This window comes from Nycticebus coucang, chromosome 3 (assembly GCF_027406575.1).
Source record: "Nycticebus coucang isolate mNycCou1 chromosome 3, mNycCou1.pri, whole genome shotgun sequence".
In the NCBI taxonomy this organism is placed as follows: domain Eukaryota; kingdom Metazoa; phylum Chordata; class Mammalia; order Primates; family Lorisidae; genus Nycticebus; species Nycticebus coucang.
Window position 1 is genome coordinate 45,957,217 of NC_069782.1, and position 6,306 is coordinate 45,963,522.

General features: G+C 42.7%; 1 pseudogene across 1 annotated transcript; it reads left to right on the plus strand.

Moving 5' to 3' along the window:
• Nucleotides 1–464: 464 nt before the first annotated feature.
• LOC128581626 (5-aminolevulinate synthase, non-specific, mitochondrial-like) lies at nt 465–2,443 on the plus strand (annotated as a pseudogene). Its single transcript, XR_008378889.1, has one exon. The product of XR_008378889.1 is annotated as a 5-aminolevulinate synthase, non-specific, mitochondrial-like (transcript).
• Nucleotides 2,444–6,306: the final 3,863 nt, after the last annotated feature.

Here is a 6,306-nt window from a genome sequence, read left to right on the forward strand (position 1 = left end):
CGTGGAAAAAGAAGGCATACTTCCCAACTCATTCTATGAAGCAAATATCACCCTGATACCCAAACCAGGAAAAGACCCAACAAGAAAAGAAAATTATAGACCAATATCTCTAATGAATATTGATGCAAAAATATTCAATAAGATCCTAGCAAACAGAATCCAACAACACATCAAACAAATTATACACCACAACCAGGTGGGTTTCATCCCAGGGTCCCAAGGATGGTTCAATATACGTAAATCCATAAATATAATACATCACATAAACAAATTAAAAAACAAAGACTATATGATTCTCTCAATTGATGCAGAAAAAGTTTTTGACAATATTCAGCATCCTTTCTTGACCAGAACACTTAAGAAAATAGGTATAGAAGGAGGAGACTGCTGGCGGACAATGGTAACAAGGGTTCATTTGGATTTCTTGGCTTGCATGCTCACCATCGCCGTAGGCACCACTGCTGCTACCAAGTCCCCAGCGCAGGTGCCAGTGTACTTCCCAGACATGGAAACTGTTGTTCGCTGCTGCCCATTCTTACCCCAGGTCCCCCAGGCCTTTCTGCAGAAGGCCAGTAAATCTCTGTTGTTCTATGCCCAAAACTGCCCCAAGATGATGGAAGTTGGGGCCAAGCCAGCCCCTCGGACACTGTCCACTTCAACAGTACACTGCCAGCAGATCAAAGAAACCTCTTCAGCCAATGAGAAGGACAAAACTGCCAAAGCCAAGGTCCAGCAGGCTCCTGACAGATCCCAGCAGATTCCAGATGGCACACAGCTTCCATCTGGACACCCCTTGCCTGCCACAAGCCAGGGAACTGCGAGCAAATGCCCTTTTTTGGCAGCACAGTTGAGCAAGAGGGGTAGCAGTGTCTTCTGCAAAGCCAGTCTCGAGCTTCAGGAAGATCATGCGAAAGCAAAGACCAGAAAGAGTGTCTCATCTTCTTCAAGATAACTTGCCAAAATCTGTTTCCACTTTTCAATATGATCATTTATTTGAAAAGAAAATTGATGAGAAAGAAAATGACACCTATCGAGTTTTCAAAACTGTGAATCGGAGGGCACACATCTTCCCCATGGCAGATGACTATTCGGATTCTCTCATCTCTAAAAAGCAGGTGTCGGTCTGGTGCAGTAACGGCTACCTAGGAATGAGTTGCCACCTTCGGGTGTGTGGGGCAGTTATGGACACTTTGAAACAACATGGTGTTGGGGCAGGTGGTACTAGAAATATTTCTGGAACTAGTAAATTCCACGTGGACCTAGAGCAAGAGCTGGCTGACCTTCATGGGAAAGATGCAGCACTCTTGTTTTCCTCATGCTTTGTGGCCAAAAACTCAACCCTCTTCACCTTGGCTAAGATGATGCCAGGCTGTGAGATTTACTCTGATTCTGGGAACCATGCCTCCATGATCCAAGGGATTTGGAACAGCAGAGTGCCAAAGTACATCTTTCATCACAATGATGGCAGCCATTTCAGAGAACTGCTGCAAAGATATGACCCTTCAGTCCCCAAGATTACTGCATTTGAAATTGTGCACTCAATGGATGGAGCAGTGTGCCCACTGGAAGAGCTGTGTGATGTGGCCCATGAATTTGGAGCAATCACCTTCGTGGACAAGGTCCATGCAGTGGGGCTGTATGGGGCTTAAGGTGGAGGGATTGGAGATCGGGATGGAGTCATGCCAAAAATGGACATCATTTCTGGAACACTTGGCAAAGCATTTGGCTGTGTTTGAGGATACATCACCACTACAAGCTCTCTGATTGACACCGTGCAGTCCTATGCAGCTGGCTTCATATTTACCACCTCTCTGCCACCCATGCTGCTGGCTGGAGCCCTGGAGTCTGTGCGGATCCTGAAGAGTGCTGAGGGGCGGGCACTTCGCGGCCAACACCGGCTCAATGTCAAGCTCATGAGGCAGATGCTAATGGATGCTGGCCTCCCAGTTGTCCACTGCCCTAGTAATAGCATCCCTGTGTGGGTTGCAGATGCTGCTAAAAACACAGAAATCTGTGATGAACTAATGAGCAGACATAACATCTATGTCCAAGCAATCAATTACCCTATGGTGTCCCGGCTGGGGGTGGGGGGGAAAGGGGGAAAGAGCTCCTACGGATTGCCCCCATCCTTCAACATACACCACAGATGATGAACTACTTCCTTGAGAATCTGCTGATCACATGGAAACAAGTGGGGCTGGAGCTGAAGCCACATTCCTCAGCTGAGTGCAACTTCTGCAGGAGACCTCTGCATTTTGAAGTGATGAGTGAAAGAGAGAAATCCTATTTCTCAGGCTTAAGCAAGTTGGTATCTGCTCAGGACTGAATGTGACTTCAATTTACCTAACCCAAGGCTGTTGTCATATCTGGATAGTGCCCAGAGTTGTCTTTATATGTGAATTAAATTATATTAAATTTTAATCTATAGTAAAAACATAGTCCTAAAAATAAATTCTTGTTTAAGTGAAAAAAAATAAAAGAAAGAAAATAGGTATAGAAGGAACATTTCTTAAACTGATAAAGGCCATCTACAGCAAACCCACGGCCAATATCATAGTGAATGGAGTAAAATTGAAAACATTTCCACTCAGATCAGGAACCAGGCAAGGATGCCCACTGTCTCCACTGCTTTTTAACATTGTAATGGAAGGCTTAGCCACCGCAATCAGGCAAGAAAAGGCAATCAAGGGGATCCAATTATCACTCTTCACAGACGATATGATTATATATCTGGAAAACCCCAGGGAATCAATTACAAAACTCCTACAAGTGATCAAGGAATATAGTAACATCTCAGGATACAAAATTAACACTCATAAATCTGTAGCCTTTATATACACCAACAATAGTCAAGGGGAAAAAATAATCAAAGATTCTATTCCCTTTACAATAGTGCCAAAGAAGATGAAATATCTGGGAGTGTATCTAACTAAGGATGTGAAAGATCTCTATAAAGAGAACTATGAAACTCTGAGAAAAGAAATAGCTGAAGATGTTAACAAATGGAAAAATATACCATGCTCATGGCTGGGAAGAATCAACATTGTTAAAATGTCTATACTACCTAACGCAATTTACAGATTTAACGTGATCCCTATTAAAGCACTTCTCTCATATTTTAAAGACCTGGAAAAAATAGTACTTCATTTTATATGGAAACAGAAAAAATCTCAAATAGCCAAGACATTACTCAGAAATAAAAACAATCGGGAGGAATCATGCTTCCTGACTTCAGACTTTATTATAAATCGATAGTGATCAAAACAGCATGGTACTGGCACAAAAACAGAGAGGTAGATGTATGGAACAGAATTGAAGACCAAGAGGTGAACCCAGACACTTATAGTCATTTGATTTTCGATAAGCCTATTAAAAATATAAATTGGGAGAAAGATTCCCTACGACCCAAAATTTTAGACAAAACTTTCCTTCCTTACCCTATTGCTAATCAAAGAATCTGTGAATCCACCCATGACCCATAAACCCTCACGCTAGGACAGTCCTATTTTGGGGACCAAAGCAATGTATAACCTCCATGTATTGATTTATAATTTTGCCTGCAGCTTCTGCTTTCCCCAAAATGTACCCCTGCTTTTAAAAGCCCTTGCTTGTAAGTCACTGGGGTGTTTGGGTCTTAAGGTTTAGCTGTCTATTGTCCTTGCTTGGCACCATGTGATAAAATACCTTTTTCTCTTGCTGTAAATCTCAGCATCAGTTCTATGGAACCAGGCAAGCAGACCCCAGTTTGGTCTATATATTAATTCTCTCAACAACCTTATGGTGTAGTTATTATTCCTAACATTCCCATTTTACTGATGATGAAACAGAAAGAGATTTACTGTTATGGACTGAGAGTGTCCCTTCAAAATTCATATTTTGAAGGGACACTCAGTACCTCAGAGTGTGATTGTATTTGGAGATAAGGTCTTTATAGAGCTAATTAAGCTAAAATAATGCCATTAGGATGGGCTTTTATCCAACATGACTGGTGTCTGTGTAAGGATTTGAACACAGAGGGGGAAAAACCATATGAAGACACAGGAAAAGATGGCTATGTATAAGCCAAAGAAAGAAGCCTCAGTAGAAACCAACTTAGCCTATACCTTGACCTTGACATTGGACTTTTAGCTTCTGGAGATGTGAGAAAATAAATTTCTCTTGGTGCTATGGTTTGGATATGACTTGTTTGGTCCCCCCAACTCTCATGTTGAAATCTGACCCCAGTGCTGGAGGTGGGGCCTAATGGGAGGTTTTAGGGTGTCCCTTGTGAATGACTCACTGACATTCTCACAGTAATGAGCTCTCTGTTAGTTCTGTGAGAACTGATTGTTGTAAAGAGCCAGACGGTACTTGCCTGTGGTACTTGCCTGTGGTACTTTGTTCTGGGAGCCCTTGCAAAATAGTTGTTCATTCAACCAGTTTTTACTAAGTGTCTACTGGGTACCTGATATTAGCCTAAGAACTAGGGATACATCAAAATATCCTTGCCTTCATGGAAGTGCTCTGGATTTTTGCCATTTTTAAAAGGGTGTAGTGGTGTCTCAATCTGCATTTCCTTAATGATGTATGATGTAAAGCGTCTTTTCCTATGCCTACTGCCATCTGTATATCTTCTTTGGTAAGGTGCCTATGAAGATCTTTGGCTCATTTTAAAATTGAGCTGTTTTCTTATCTTTGAGTTTTAAAAGTTCTGTGCATATTTTGAATAACAATCCTTTGTCATATATATGTCTTTTGTAAATATTTCCTTTGGGAAGATTTTGAGCACAGACATTATATGATCTGATTTTCTTGTGAAAATATCATCTGGATTTTATATTGAGAACAGTTTATTTGGGAATGAGCAGAGGATGGGGTGTGGTGGGCTAGGCCAGAAACCAGGAGGCTATTACAATGACTTGGGAACTCTGAACACTCTTAACAATACGTAAGAGAGCAATGAGAGGGCCTTGAACCAGGGTACATTCATTGGAAGTAATGATTCTGAATATATTTTGATGACAGAGTTCATAGAGTTTGCTAATTCATTGCCTGTGAGGTAGAGAGAAAGATAAGAGTAAGGAGGACTCTTTGGCCTGATTGGTGGAATGAGAGAGGTTGGCATTAACTGAAGTTGAAGAAGGCTTGAGAGGAGCAGGCTTGGTAGAATCAGAAATTTGGTTTTGATGTGTTACATTTGACATGACCATAAGACATCTCTGATAGGGAGAACAATGCCCCCCACCCCCACACAAAGGGGCCTTCCAGGCCCTAATCCCTGAAACCTGTTACTATGCTGGTTACATGGTGCTATGGTTTGGATATGACTTGTTTGGTCCCCCCAACTCTCATGTTGAAATCTGACCCCAGTGCTGGAGGTGGGGCCTAATGGGAGGTTTTAGGGTGTCCCTTGTGAATGACTCACTGACATTCTCACAGTAATGAGCTCTCTGTTAGTTCTGTGAGAACTGATTGTTGTAAAGAGCCAGACGCCTCATCCTCTCTCTCTCTCTCTCTCTGTCTCTCTCTCTCTCTGTCTCTCTCGCTGTCTCTCATCACGTGCTGTCTACACACCAGCCTCTCACCTTCTGCCATGGGTGGAGCCTTTCTGACATCCCCACCAGAAGCAGAGGCTGATGTTTTTTCTTTGTAAATTACCCAGCCACAGGTTTTCCTTCACAACACAAAGATACATGGCAAAGATGTTAAGGTAGTCTTGGATAGAACCAAGACTGTTAATTAGCTGACCTTAGGATCAGACGACATCCTGAATTATTCAGGTACCTCCTAATGTAAATGCAAGTGGAAGAGGGGGCGGAGGAGTTAGTATCAGGGCGATGCAATGTGAGAGAGACTTGGCTGGCCACAGCCGGGTTTGGAAGGAGACGGAAGGATGCCACACACAAGGGAATGCACACAGAAGCTTCTAGAAGCTGGAAAGGAAAAGAAAATGGATTCTCCTCCAAAAGCCTCAAAAAAGGATTGTAGCCCCATGACATCTTGACTTTAGCCCTGTGACCCATCCTGGACTTTTAACCTCCAGAACTGTAAGATAATGAATTTGTGGTTTTAAGCCACCACATTTGTGACAATTTGTTGCAACAGCAATAGGAAAATGTAATATCCAAGAGGAGATGGCCGGTAGGCAGATGGATACACAATTCTGTGTATTTGGGATTTGGGGTAGTGGTCCAGGCTAGAGGTGAAAGTTTGGGGGTTATCAGCATATTCTGAAAACCAGGCGACCAGGTGAGATCACGAGGGGAGTCAGTACAGGGAGAAGAGGAGAAAGAGTCTGAGACTGAGTTCTGGGGCACTTGGACATCA